We start from the raw sequence: 15,925 nt of genomic DNA on the forward strand, positions 1-15,925 counted from the left end.
TTTAAATACTTTTTAACTAACTTATTAATTTATATAAGTAATAAATATAAATAAACTTATTAATAAAATCTAAAATATATTTAAATATATTTATAAAAAGCTTATATAGGCTTAAGCTTTTTAATAAGAGTACATAAACTAATTCTAAACTTTTGCCTCTATGTATGTAGCTAGCAAGAAGGTCTAGCTAGACACTAGAAATATTTAAATAAACTAATAATTAAAAAAACTTAATTAGAAGAACCTTAGCTTTTTTATAGTAGTTTATATAGTTTTATTGCACACTTACTAATTAATTTTACCTAACAGCATAAAGATACACCCTGTGTTCTATGTATTATTGCTGCGCTAAGCAGCCTTTAAATCTAACTATCTACTTAGATAGCTAAACTTGCTACTTAAACTTATTATTATAAATAATAAACTAAAATATGTTATAAAAAGCATTAAATAAATTTAGTTTAATAAAAAAAAACATATCTACAAATACTTTATAAAATAGACTAGATATAATAAACTATTATAAGAACTTGCAGAAGCTTTATAAAAGAACTTTATAGTAACTTAATTCTACGCCTAATACTTATCTAAACTAAACCTGTACTCTAATAAAGACAACTTAATGCTAGAACTACTAATATAAAAGATTCTCTTTCTAATAAAGGGGGGAGTACTGTTACAGTATTCTCTCTAGATTCTAGACATAACTATATTAAACATGTACTAAAGTATTATTAGTGCATGTCTAACATAAATATAACATAACATAGACATAAACTTAAGTATAAACTGCTTTAACACTAACTAAACCTAAAATAAGCTTAATTTATACTTAAAGTGCTTAGACTTTTAAGTTAAGTATTTAATTACTAATTTCTTTCTAAACCTTTTTATTCCTTACACAACGTCTTGTACCTACTATGATACCTCACGTAGTAATTAAACTAGACCTCTGTGAAGCTCTATAACCTTACTCGTGCACAATCGTGACACCTCAGGGCTAGTGATGTAACTGATGGAGGATAGAGGAGGGCTATAGAGTTGCGAGTAGTCAATTGGGTGGTGAGCGTCAAACTAGGTTGATTGAATTGAGATGCTAGGCCTCTAGAGCTCGAGAGAGCTCTGAGGCAGCGATATAGTGGATAAAAGTGCGCTAGTCCTAATCGGATTAATGTTAGTCCTCAGTTAGAAACGAGTGTGAGTGAAGGACCCACATTTACTCTGACGCAGGGTCACGTGAACCAATATCACGTGCAACTTTTCTTCCATGCCTGCACGCCCGCAATCGGATTATTATGCCGTGTCATGACCTATAGGACAGAATAACAACACGTTGCCATGATGGCTCTACGGGCTAGAAGGGCGGTGTTCCCTCCTTCAGCAGGGGGTTAGATGGGGACAATCTGCAGCAGAAAGTCTACAAGTCAGTGATATTCTGCCTGGAGAAGATAATCGATTAAGAGGAATTAATAGCGTCAGCTAAAAGGTAAATGAAGAAGTAGTAGACTATGGTTGATCATTGCACAGCTAGAGCAGATGGATAGATACTAGGCCGATTAGGCTACTGTGAAAGGTCTGAGGAGCTCAAGAGAGCTCTAAGGTGAATATATAGCAGATAAAACTGCGCTAATCCTAATATATTGCTAATGTGACTTAAAGACCACATTGACCTTTATCTCAGCAAGCTTAGACGGGATGGGGAGAGAGCTCCGACAGGGGCATGCCCTTGCTAGTCAATAGGAACCCTAGCTAGTAGCCTTAGTAGCGCAAGCCCCATCTCTCTAGCTAATAAGGGTGTAAGAAAGGCTTTCTCTCTCTAGCTGTCTAAAGGACTTTTGTAATTTTTTAGGTAATATTATAGTTCTAACCCTCCTCTACTATGCACTAGCTTAACTAAGAATTATTATAGCTCTACTACTATACATCTAAACTAGCTTAGATTTTAATAGGTAATAAAGAAAGTCTCTAGCTATATTCTATTATTTTTGTAACCTGTTTCTAATAAGATTTAGTAAAGTACTGCGTTACTAAGTCCTGTAACAAGGTAGGCACAGTCACCTATGTAGCCTTCTCTTGCTTATAGAGGTTTAGGCTAGACTAGAGGCAACCGCTAGTGCTAGTGCTAGCCCTAGCATTATCTATATATATATTATACTATGCGAGAATACTTAGCTTAAGTATTCTCGTGCGTACCTTTTAGTACAGTAGGGAAAGTCGTATAGTATCGGCTTGGTAGGCAGGCCGCCTACCTCATTACAAGTCCTATATAGGGCATTATAATAACCCTACAACTGTGTAAGGCTAAGATGGCTTACTCGCGACAGGTATATATACTATTCTGTACGCAAGATCAACTGTTAGTTGATTATTCACACCTTTTTAGTTGTATTAGCGCAGTGGTACAGAACTCTGTTCTTATAAACTACACCTTAATGCAACTCCCTAACTTTATAATATATTATTATTAGAATTTAAGGCCTATCTAAGACAAGCTTATTCTTATACTATACTAAATTCTAGCTAATTCTGTTATGTTGTTATTAAGCTTTAGCTATAGAGGCAATTAGCTTAATTACTTACTTTGCTCTAACTTAACTAGCTGTTATCTAAGGACTCTAAAGATCTAGAAGCTGTCTTTAACTAGCTCTTTTAGAGAGACTGTAAAATTTTAAGAGGTTTAGTCTACTAGTTGTTAAGCTGTAGTCTAGTAAATAGTAGGCTAGAGACGTTGTAATTACTCTTATATCTATAGCTTAACTAGCTGTTGTCTAAGAACTCTAAGAATCTAGAAGCTGTCTTAGACTAGCTCTATTAGAGAGTTTATAAAATTCTAGGGGATTTAGTCTACTAGTAGTTTAGTTCTAGTTAGGAGGGTAATACTATTTATCTAAAATTAGAGTATAGATACGTTAAAATTTTCTACGTGTTTAGACTTTTATTTACTAATAATAGTTAGAATTTAGTAAAAATATACTATTTTATAGCTACACCTTATTTCTACATTATATTAAACTATAAGCCTATTTAGACATATAGTAGTAGAGATATTATAAATCTAATTCTATTATAATGCTTTTAAAATAGGCCTATTTATAGAGAAAATCACAAAAGTCCCTTAGACAGCTAATAAGAGAAACGCTTGCTTCAGGGGTTAGAAACTGCTAGCCCCCTAGGCTATACTGTGGTTAGAGTAGCACTATGCATAGTGGTTTGTGCGTCCTCTCATCACCCTGGCTGAGCTAGCTGAGATAAATTAACCTTTGACACAAAGTCACGCGAGGCAAAGCCAAGTGCAATATTGATCTGTCCGCGTGGCGGCGTCAATTCAGGTGGCATACCATTGTGAGAGGCACCACTTTTAGGGGTCGTGGAGAAGAGAGAAGTTATAGATAGCATCGTTGTTGCCAGTGAAGAAGGTTAGCGCTAAGATGTTTTCAGAATAACCTCTAACAGGACTGCATCAGAGAGACACAAGCAAGGGATGATCAAAGCCATGCCTCCAGATCAAGATCTGAAAGGGGTTGAAAACGAGGCCCACAATGGGGGCAGGAATATTGTAGGGTTCAATGCAGGATTGAGAACAAGGAGCACCATTCACGTTTCTAACAGCTTAATACTGTGCTTCCTCGTCCTCTAGCGGCCATTCTAGATGGATGATGCTAAATCAAATTTTTAAGATGCTGTACACAACTACTAGAAGCAGGCAATTTAATAGAATAGTGATTTTGCTAACAGGATTTATCACGTAATCTTCTCCTAGCATTGTACCATTGATACTGTCCGCATCAGGCTCGGAGTGTATTTTAACAGCAATGCCGCCTTTGCAGGGCCGACCATAAACCCCTAATCTCTAAGAATGAAAGTTGTTGATGGCGTCAGCGTGCTTTATCTCAGCTAGCTCAGCCGGAGTGATGAGAGAACCAAGGACGCTACTCTAAACAGAGTATGGCCTTAGGGTTAGCAGTTTCTAACCCCTGTAGCTAGCGTTTCTCTTATAAGCTGTCTAGGAGACTTTTTATAGTTTTCTTTTTAAATTAGGTGTTAAAAATGAAGGTGTACAATACACACGAAGACAGGCTACACTGCTCTTATCCAACGTAGTTTATTTAAACTTTAAATGGTCGGGAACTAGATAAAAGATTTAGACTTTCAGACTTCAACCAATCGCTGCCTTCTAAGGCAGAGATTCGCTACTGCTTATATACACACTACTTCTCTGTTCTATGCCTTGCTGCATTAGTCTATACCTTGTTGCATCAAGCTGATTGTTCTTTGTCCATTCTCGTCCGATATGGCCGCAAGCGGCTAAGATCAAGCCTGATTGTGATATTAGTTAACATACTTTATAAAGTTAAATAAGTTAGGTAATAGAATTTAATTAATAATATCTTTACTACTATATTTCTAAATAGGCTTAAAATTTAATAAAATATAAAGATAAGATATAGCTATAAAATTATATATTTTTTACTAAATTCTAACTATTATTAGTAAAGTAAAGTTTAATATGTAAAGAATTCTAACCTATTTATACTATAATTTTAAAATTAGTAGTATTACATTTTTAAACTAGAACTTAATAACTACTAAAATAAATAATTTAAAAAATTTATAAGCTTTTTGTTAAAGCTTATCTAAAACAGATTTTAGATTTTTAGTGTTTTTAGATAACAGCTAGTTAAACTATAGATATAAAGGTAATTCTAACATTGTTAGCCTGCTATCTACTAGACTATAGCTATAACTAGTAGGCTAAACCCTCTAGAACTCTACAGGCTTTTTTAAATTATAAGCCTTTTCTAATAATAAGTAGTTAAGTTATAGCTAGGCAAGTAATTAAAGTAATTAATTTTTTAACTAGAGTTTAATAATAATATAACAGGATTAGCTAAAAATTAGTGTATTATTAGACTAAGCTTATCCTAGAGAGGTTTTAAATTTTAAGATATTATATAGTTAGAAAGTTGTATTAAGGTATAGCAATGTAGTTATTATAATATTCTATATAAGAACTTAATAATAGAATACCACTTTAAATATTATTAGAATTAGGTTAAAAAAGGTTTTAATATATGTAAAAATTATTTCTATTACTTATAAAATCTAACATAGTTTAGACATATAGTAGGAGATCTATAATAATTCTTAGGTAAGCTAGTGCATAGTAGAGAATATATGCAATTGGTTCTAGGCGACCCGAGATAGAACGATTCATGAGAATTGTTACACTTCTTAGTTTAATCTAGTTAGGTTACACCACCTCTTGCTTGTAGCTTAAGCATACTAATCGTGACACTTAAGCTATTTATATAAGGATTTTCTTTTTAGCTAGCAGCTATAGCTAATATAGCTAATTCTTTACACACTAAGTATAATCTAGTCTAGGTTAGCATAAACTAGCTTAGTATGTTTATAAAGTGTTATTTAAAGCTTAAAGTAAAGTTTAAGTATAACTATAACTATAAAAAAGCTTTTTATAAAGATTTTAAAGTAATTTAAAGCTAGTTGAGCTTAATAAAGAATATTAAAGCTAAGCATAGTATTTAGAATAATAACATATATAACTTTAATAAAATAAGCTTTATAATAAGCTGTTACAATCCTTGCTTCGTAGAAGCACACAGGTTAATGTGATTCCTTGTGGGGTAGGACAGAGAGTAGGGGCTAACGGCAGGGTGTACAGTCCTGCGTAAGGGCTAATAGGCTAATAGAGCTAGGTAGGGTAATGTTACAATCCTTACTCCGGCGAAATAGTATTTTCGGGAGTACGACAGCCTATGGTGAGTATTAGCAAAAAGGGGTAGAACTTAGCTTGATCGGGTGTACAGTCCGTCAAGCAGAGTGTGGGTCTAGTTGGGATAAAGAAGGCAGGTTGTGGTTTAGCCTAGCAGCTGTATAAGGAGCTAGCAAACCTAATCTGTAAGGATAGGAAAGGAGGTATATATAGTGTAAGATATACAAGGCAGTAATGTCCTCTTTATAAAAGTTTTAATGCCTCTTAGTTTATTAAGTAGGTAAAGACTAAATAGTAATTATAACTTTCTAACTATAGTTATAATTAAGACTATATACATAGGGTTTATATGTTCTGCATGTTTGCATGCTTACATGCTTGTGCAGCCTGCATAGCCTGTAAGCCTGCAAGCCTACAGTTCCTATTAGATAATACATTCTGCTAGGCTTTTATCTAAAAGCTAAAGCTATTCCTTATCTGTCCTGTTACATAATTTATTTAATATAAAGTTAAGCTTCTTCTATCTAACATTATTTAGGCTGTGTAGGACAGCTAATTAGGTTATTATAGTCTGTCTGTTAGCTATAACACGCAGGCTTCTCTTCTAGTTAGTGTCCTTACTGTTATGTTCTTTCTATTATAAGCGTTAGATTTTCTTTTTAGCTAGTGTATACCCTTTTTTAAAGCCTAGCTTAATGTTTAGCTTTCTTAACTATACCTTACTAGGCTCTTTATTCCTCTACTATTACCTGCTGTCTTTATACTGTTGCTTGTCTTAATTCTCTTTATTATATAAAGATGGTTCTTATAGCGCCTATTATTTAAGTAGGTCCTTTTACATAATATTCTTATTATTAGACAAGTGTGTAGAATGTGTATAAAAAGGTAGTTATTATAATGCCTTTATATCTAATGCAGCCTAAGATTATTTAAAGTAGGAATGTAAAAAGCTATTAGCAGAGTTAAAAGCAATTTAAAAAGATAAGATGCGCAAAAAAAAAAAAGGTAAAAGTAAAAAAAAGTTTTTAAAAAAGTAGTAGAAGTTACTTACACATCTTTAGTTTTTAGTTGCTTATTAAAAAAGAATATAGTAGTAGTTAGATTTTCTAGCAGATTAAAGGGTAAAGTATTTAAAAAAAAACTTTTTATCCTTAGATAAGCTTAAAGCGCTTAAGGCAAAAGTAGCAGGTCTTTCTCTTCCTTAACCTATGTTAAAGGGTTGCAGACTTCCTACATTATAGCTAGCTAATTCTGCTGTAGTTTTAACTAATAATAGTGCTTTCTAGTCTAGAGAGCTTTCTTCTAGGTAGTTTTATTTAGAAGAGACTCTAAGTATTTATAAAAGGCCTAAGAGATGTTTAACAGGTTCTTAATAGGTTTTTAAGTGTTTTTACTAGTAAGCTATTCTTTCTATTTTATTAAGTACTTGTTTTCTTAATAGTCTAAGATTTATTCTACTTTATATTCTTTTTCTTCTTTCTTTTAACTAGTAGTTGTAAGTAGAATAGTCTTAAGCATAAGTTTAAGCTTAAAGACATAGAACTAAGGGTGTATTTACATTTTCTTTAGTAGCTTAAGTTTACAGGTGCTAGGGCACGTTTGTATAACTCTATAAGGTTTTATGCATTTCTTAGCTAGCTTTTTAAAGGGTCTTAGTGTTTTAAGGTTCTTTATATCTAGATACATATAATTACTAGAGTGTATTTTTAGTGCTAGTTATTTTTTTTAGTTTACTACTTTTTTTATAGCTTCTTAGGCTAACTATGCTTCTCTAGTAAGTTTTTAATACAGTTTTAGAAGTCTAGTTATTTAGTTTATAGCTTTTAAAAAATTAGTTAGTTATAAGCCTTAAAGTTTATAGCATAAAAAATATTTAAAGTTAGCCTTAAATAGGGTCTTCTTAGTTATAGCTAACTTTATAGTGTTAATAGCTAGTTGCGCTATTAGCAGCTATTTTGCCTAGTTACTTTATTTATAGAATATATACTTACATAGATACTTTTCTACTTTTATGTTTACTTTTTTTATTTATTTGTCTATTTATAGGTAGTAAGCAGTAAAGAGTTTGTAATTAATTCTAAGATGCTTAACTACAGCTGCCTAAAATTTGCTAGTAAATAGCTTATTATAGTTAGAGATAATAATCTTAGGGTAGCTATAAGTAGCTAAGACATTTTTTTCTAGTTTAAACATAAACTTCTTAGCTGTAATGCTTTTTTCTAATAGCTATAAGTAAATAAATTTAGTTGTTTTATTAATAACTTATGTAATTATGTTATATAATCTTTCTGTGCTAGGTTCTTATAATAGTAGTAGTCTAGTAATAAAATTTATAGTTATTATAGTCTATAGTTAACTTAGCGCTGTAATTAGTTAAAGTAGTCTATAAAGTTTATAGCGTTAAAAATTATTCTTATTATAGATGTTGCATTTCTATAAGACTTTAGTACATAAGTGCTTTAATTAGGGAACTTTTTAAAGTATAGCATCTTTAATTTTCTTCTGTAGCAATCTAATTCCTAGGTGTCTAAACATAGAGGCTTTATAATATTTCTTTATTAGGTTCTTTTATTCTTATTTAACTATTATAAAAGAGCATAGTAGTTTCTCTTAGTTTAGTTCTTTATAAACTAGTCCTTTTAAAGTTTCTTTAAAAATAGTAAATTTCTTAGATTTTTTTTATTTTTTTTAAAGTAATTAGCGCGTTTGCTTAGAGTGTCTACTTATTAGTTACTACTTCTTACTACATGTTTAATAATAAAATTAAATTAAGCAAGTTTTATAGCCTATTACACATGCATTAGTAAAAGTTTTTTTATAGTAAAAAAGGTAATAAGGTTTACATAGTTAGTAAGAATTATAAATTATTAACTAAGGCTTTAGAGTTTAACTTCTTAATTCCTACATACATTAACTATAGCTTTTAATTCCTTATTAGGGATAGTATACTTTTATTCTAATAGCGCAAACTTTGCTAAATAGTAGGCTACTAGATGCTATTAACTATTTTCTTATTTTTAAGAAAGTGCTGCTTCTTCTACTTTTAAAGAAGCATTAGTGTGCACCTTTGTTTCTAGTGTAAAGTTGTATATCTTAAAGACAGAGTAGCTTGTTATTATTTATTTTAACTTTTAAAAGGCTTTTTCTATTTCTGTTATCTATTAGAATTTTTAGGTAGCTTTTTCTTTAGAAGTAGCGTCTATAAGGAGTAGCGTAATCTTTAAGTAATCTTTAATTATTCTTTATATGTAGCTAGTAAGGCCTAGAAATCCCTTAACTTCTGTAATAGTTTCTAGTGTTAGCTATTTAAGTACCTTACTTACTTTAGCAGGATCTATCTTTATTTCTTCTCTATTAATAATAAATTTAAGATAGTTTATTTTTTATACATTAAACTTGCATTTTTCTAGCTGTAGATAGAGTCTGTATTTTTAAAGTTTATGTAGTACTATTTATACTTTTATTACATAGTCTAGTTTGTCTTCTTTTATGTATATAAGAATGTTATCTAGATATACTAAAACAAAGATATCTAAGTATAAGTTAAGTGTAGTGTTAATTACTTTTTAAAAAGTTACAAAGGTGTTAGTAAGTCTAAATAGCATAATAAGAAGTTTATAAAAAGCTTATAAAGTTTTAAAAGCTATTATTTATTTATATTCTTTTTTTATTCTTATTTTATTAAATTTATCTTAAACATTAAACTTAGTAAAGTGCTTAGTTCCTTTTAACTAGTTTATAATGTCTTAAATAATAAGAAAAGAGAACTAATCTCTTATAGTGTTCTTATTAAAGGTTTAATAATCTTAGTAAACTTTAACTTTTTTATTCTTTTTTTTATAAAGACTACTGCTAATGCTATAAGGCTTTTACTTTCTTAAATGTAGCCTCTTACTAGCATACAGTCTATGTATTCTTATAGTGCTTTTTTCTAAACTACTGTAAAAGAGCGCAGCTTATGTGTCTTTAGTTAAAAGTTAAGTTTAAAATTAATTGCGTAGTTCTAAGGCTAGTGTAAAGGTAGTTCTTCTAAGTCTTTAGAAGTTATAAACATGTTCTTATAGCTATAATATTCTTTTAAGAGTTCCTTTCTTAGTTTTTCTATAATTTAGTAGATTTCTACTTAATCTAGATCTTTTTTTTTAAATTTTTTAAAAAAGTTTTTTTCTAATTCCTTCTTTATTATCTAGATAGCTTATGCTTTTAGTTTTTAACAGGGGAATCTCTAGGGCTTAGTTGTTTGTTTCTTTTATGTGTGCTTAGCTTTAACCTTTATTATTATAGTTTTCTAGTTTATCTTAGAGTTATATTAATAAAGCTAGTTATATTCTAGTATAATTTAGTATTTTCCTCTAAGTAGTAATATGCTTAGGGACATATAGTTAGTTATTATGTTAGTTTTTAAAGTTACTTCTTCTATTTCTAGTTAGATTTTTCCTCTACTATATTTAATTAAAAACGTGTTAGCTAAGAATACTTAAAAAAGTTACTTTTTTATTTAGTAACGTACTTCACGGGCGAGTTGCTCACACACCTAAGTTGCTTACTTTTGCTAAGACCCTACTAAACTACCCTTCCTACACTAATGCATTCCCCACAACACTACTTAGACGTGCTAAAAGAACGTTAGATACAGCTTACGCTCTAAGCTTTTAAATAAGACATAAAACTCTTAAAGAAATGTGCTATAGCTATGTGTAAAGTTTTATAAAAGATAATAAATAACTATAGCACTAGATAACCTTTATAAGCTAATTCTACAGCTAAATTATAGAGGCTAGGCAATAAAAAAAAGCAGGTAATTGTTAAGACTATACTTAAGCTATATGCGCAAGGAATTTCCCCTTAGATAGCATTTATAGCTAATATAGCTAATTCTTTGCGCGCTAAGCGTAATCTAGGCTATGTTTGTATAAACTAGCCTAGTACATTTATAAAGCGTTATTTAGAGCTTAAAGTAACATTTAAGCGTAAGTACAACTATAAGAGAGCTCTCTGCAAGAGTCCTAGAGTAATTTAGAGTAGGTTTAGCCTTATAGAGAATATTAAAGCTAAGTATAGCATCTAGGATAATAACATGTATAACTTTAGCAAGATAAGGTTTATAATTAGCTAAATATCTCTTAACTATACTTACGCTTAAAACTTTACTTTAAGCTCTAAATAACGCTTTATAAATGTACTAGGCTAGTTTATATAAACATAGCCTAGATTACGCTTAGCGCGCAAAGAATTAGCTATATTAGCTATAAATGCTATCTAAGGGGAAATTCCTTGCGCATATAGCTTAAGTATAGTCTTAACAATTACCTGCTTCTTTTTATTGCCTAGCCTTTATAATTTAGCTGTAGAATTAGCTTGTAAAGGTTATCTAGTGCTATAGTTATTTATTATCTTTTATAAAACTTTACACATAGCTATAGCACATTTCTTTAAGAGTTTTATGTCTTGTTTAAAAGCTTAGAGCGTAAGCTGTATCTAACATTCTTTTAGCGCGTCTAAGTAGTGTTATAGGGAATGCATTAGTGTAGGAAGGGTGGTTTAGTAGGGTCTTGGCAAAAGTGAGCAACTCAGGTGTGTGAGCAACTCGCCTGTGAAGTACGTTAAAGTATCTTATAATTCTTAACTTATTAGGAGTTAATTACTAAGAACATGTATCTACTGTTAATTAGCGTAAGGCCTTTACATACTATTCCTTTAGAGAATTTAAGTGTGCAGTTAGCTGTTAGGCTTCTTTCTAACTCTTATCCTACTACTACTAGGACTTTTATGTTATAGTAGACTTTATTATAATTTATACTAGAGTCATCTTTTTTAATGTTTAAAGGGCTGTGTATTTATTTATCTGCCTAGTTAGCTATAATTTTAAATTACTAGTAATCTTTTATTATACAGTTATCTACTAGGCAAATAATGCTTTCTACTTTATAGTAATATAAGAGCTAATTATTCTACTAATTAGCTTTTTACTAGAAATAGTAGAAGGCATAGTTAGAGGCGTTTTTGCATTTAGTCTATAGTTTTTTCTTATGTAGTGGTCTAGTACTATAATGCTAACAATTTAGCATTTTGCATGTTATAGCTAGTCTTGTTAGAGTGTCTATAAATTTATTACTTTTTTAAGCGCCTATTAGCTACTAACTAGCCTAGTGTTTAGTTAGCTAATGCTAGGTACAGTACTTATTTATGCAGAGGTACTAGGTAAATAGACATTATTTAAGATTAGTGCAGATAGGTATAGGTTGTACTTAGGCCTATTAGGGGTATTCCTTTATTTAGATTATCTGTAGGGGATAGTCTTTATATTTACAATAGTAGGCGTTGTGCCTTCTGCTTCTACATAGGATATAATATCTATAAATCTGTTATAGCTCTAACTCTTTTCTTGTTACTGCTAGTGCTAGGGGTAGTGTGTCTAGTTGTTTCTTTAATAAAGCTAGGGTTTATAAAAGCGTTAGATGCTAGTTAGGGCTCTTTCCTTTTACTAAAAATTTTTTAAAAATTTTTTGTTATTTTTCTTTATTTAGGATGTTATAATAGACTATAGCAATTTTTCTTATAACTTTATAGGTGTTATAGTTATTATTAAAGGTTACCTTATAGAGTTCTATTTTGCAGAAGTTATAGTTATAAAATTCTCTACATTTCTAGCAGTTTCCTTACTTAAACTGTTGCTTAAGTTCCTTTAGTAGGATTCCTAACCTGCTTTATTTAAAAGGGTATTATTCTTCTCCTCTTCTTATGTTTTTAATGTAGTTGTTTATATTAAGTGCTACTATTCTTTAAGGACTGCAGCCTATTTAATAGCCCTAGAGATACTGTCTCTCTTCTAGACCCCTACCTTCTAATAGTCTACTAGATAGTTAGAGGATTTGTAGTTGTCTCTACATCTCTAGTAAAGTTGTTTATTAAGCCTGTTGTGTATTTCTTTATGTGTTAGGCCTTTGTTAACATACATAGCTTTTATAGTTAACCTGCTATCTTTATTCTTTAGTTATTTAAAGTCTAGACATTTCTAACAGAAGTAGCCTACTTTTTTATAGTTAAGGCATGCCTTCTTTTTAAGCTATTTCTTTTATTCCTTATTTAGGGGTGGTCTTACACTTCTAAAGGTACTGTTCTTTTTCTTAGAGAAGCTACACATATGCTTAGCGTAACTAAGGTCTATAGGTTTACTATTAAACTATAAAGTTTCCTTTTTCTTTTAGAACTAGTTAGGTTTTAAAGTTGTCACACCTGTCTTCTTCTTCTTATGTTGCTTAGCATGTCTTTTGTTATAAGTAAGTGCTTTCTTAACATAATCCTTAAAGCTTTTAAGTTTCCTTATGTAAGTAAATTTATCTTTAATTATGTCTAAAAGCTTATTATAGAACATTTGTTTTATTACTTTCTTATTAGTCTATCTATAGATAGCTAGCAGCTCTCTAAAGCAGGCTGCGTAATGTTAGACAGAGCTACTTTCTTATTAGAGGGCATTTATTCTGTTAACTGCTTAACGTACCTAACAGGTTGGCCGGCCACACAGGTTAGCCGGCCACTTTTGCCAAGCCCCTACTAAAACTACTCTATTCTCTTGCAAAACAGCCTACTTTAGCCCTATATAAAGTAATACAACACAAGATATTATTTAAAGTCTACTTCTACTACTTACTTACATGTACATAAGTTATGCCTAGTTTAATTACACTACCTACATTACTTTTAACTTAGCTTACCTTCTTTAGCGCGCACCTGCGTCTTTAGCTTCTTTCTATTACTACGCGCTTTAAACTTCTTTAGAGCAGTTAAACAAGCTTTATCCTTAACTATTAAGGTTTTTTTTGCCTAAATCTGCTTTCTTTTATGTAATTTATATTACATAGTAGCCTTATTTACTGCTTAAAGCTTTATAATCTTATAGCTTACTTTATTATGTTAATGCTTTAAATAACTATTATTTACTTTTTATTACCTTACTATATTACTTTTAGCTGTCTTTATCTCTCTAAAGCTGTAATAACTGCTCTAGTTAATATCTAGCCTATTATAAAGCCTAACTTATTAAAGTTATACTTATCTTTATTCTAGATACTGTACTTAGCTTTTATGTTAGCTACTAGGCAAAACTAGCCCTAGATAACCTCTAGATTTTTATAAAGCACTTTTTTATAATTATACTTATAATTAAACTTTATTATAAACTTAAGGCAGTGCTTAACCTATATACTAGGCTAGTTTAAGCTAACCTAGCCTAGATTGCGCTCTGTAGGCAAGGAATTAGCTATATTAGCTACAGCTGTAAGCCTAGAGGGAAATCTATGTGTAATAAGCTTAAGTATGTACTTAACAACTACCTTTTTTTTAAGCTTAGTTAGATTCCTTAATTTAGGCTAGCATTCTGCTTATAAAGGCTGTCTAGCGCGTTAATTGCTTAGTGTTGTGTAAAAGATATTATAGATAGCTGTAGTGTGTTATAAGAAAAGTTTTAAGTTTTATTTAAAAGCCTAAAAAGCAAGCTGTATCTAATGTTCTTTAGAAGATTTAATCTAGTGTTGTTGTTAAGGCATTATGTAGATAGGTAGAGTTTAGTAGGGGCTTAGCAAAAGTGGCCGGCCAACCTGTGTAGCCGGCTAACCTGTTAGGTACGTTATTTCTTTTTGTTAACTAGCCTATAAATTATAGTTAGAGCTTTTTTAAATAAATTAAAGTCTTTAAAAACCTTTTATGTTTCTAGTAGTAAAGGTTTACTATTTGCTCTATAGTTTATCTAGTTATTAGTGTAGAGCTAAAACTAAATAGTAGGTAATTCTTCTAAGTATAGGCTTATCTATAAAATTATTTCTTTATTTATTCTAAAAGCACCTTTGTTGTATTGCATGTAGAGGTGGCACTTTATAAAGAAGGGTTTTAAGTCTCTAGCAGAGCTATTAAATGCTTTAGAGGGGGCTAGGCATAAAGTCTTTTTAGACTTAATACTAGTTTTTTTTAAGTAATATTTCTAAGGTTAGCTACTTCTAGCTAAAGGGCCTGTAGCTAATAGATGTTTAAGGGCCTTTATTATACTTATTGCTAGAGGTGTTGCTTAAGCTGTTTAAGCTTATTACAGAGATATAGTATCTGCTAATTCTATGCTTTCTTAGTTACTATAAGGGTCTAGCTAGTGCTAGCAGCTAAAGCGCCTGTTATGCTAATGTCTAAGGTAGTAGTAGCTATACTTTGCAGGTAGTAGTAATTACTGTTACAATTCTTACTCTAGCAAAATAGTATTTTTAGGAGTATAACAGCCTATAGTAAGTATTAGCAAAAAGGGGTAGAACTTAGCTTAATTAGGTGTACAGTCTGTTAAGCAGAGTGTAGGTCTAGTTAAGATAAAAAAGGCAGGTTGTAGTTTAGCCCAGCAGCTGTATAGGGAGCTAGCAAACCTAATCTGTAAGGATAGGAAAGGAAGTATATATAGTGTAAGATATACAAGGCAGTAATGTCCTCTTTATAAAGGTTTTAATGCCTCTTAGTTTATTAAGTAGGTAAAGACTAAATAGTAATTATAACCTTCTAACTATAGTTGTGATTAAGACTATATACATAGGGTTTACATGTTCTGCATGTTTGCATGCTTACATGCTTGTGCAGCCTGCATGGCCTGTAAGCCTACAAGCCTGCAGTTCTTATTAGATAATACATTCTGCTAGGCTTTTGTCTAAAAGCTAAAGCTATTGGTTATTTGTCCTGTCACGTGATTTGTTCAACATGGGTTTAAGCTTCTTCCATCCGACGTTGTTTAGGCTGTGTGGGACAGCTGATTGGGTTATTACAGTCTGTCTGTTGGCTGTAACAGGTAACTAGATTGTAGTTTGTCTCTATAGCAGCAGTATAGTAGCTAGGTTAAACAGTCCTGTTAGACAGAATTAGAGGTATATATAGTGTAAGATATACAAATAGTATTTCAGCTCTTTAGAAAGCTAAAATGCTACTTAGTCTATATAATAAATAAACTAAACATTAAACACGCCTTTTTAAAGGTTGTTTAAGGTTAAAACTATATACATGTCTTAAAGTGCTAAGAACAAGTTAGATAAGTTTAGTAAGTTTGTTATAATAAGCTTGCTAAGCTTATTAAGCTTGCCTAATTTATAGCCTGCCTTCTTATTAGATAATGCACTCTTCTGTGTTTATAGGTAGCTGCGCTGCTTCTGCATCTTCTAATTAGTCTGT

Source organism: Lindgomyces ingoldianus (genome assembly GCF_010093535.1).
Source record: "Lindgomyces ingoldianus strain ATCC 200398 unplaced genomic scaffold BDR25scaffold_30, whole genome shotgun sequence".
Lineage (NCBI taxonomy): Eukaryota > Fungi > Ascomycota > Dothideomycetes > Pleosporales > Lindgomycetaceae > Lindgomyces > Lindgomyces ingoldianus.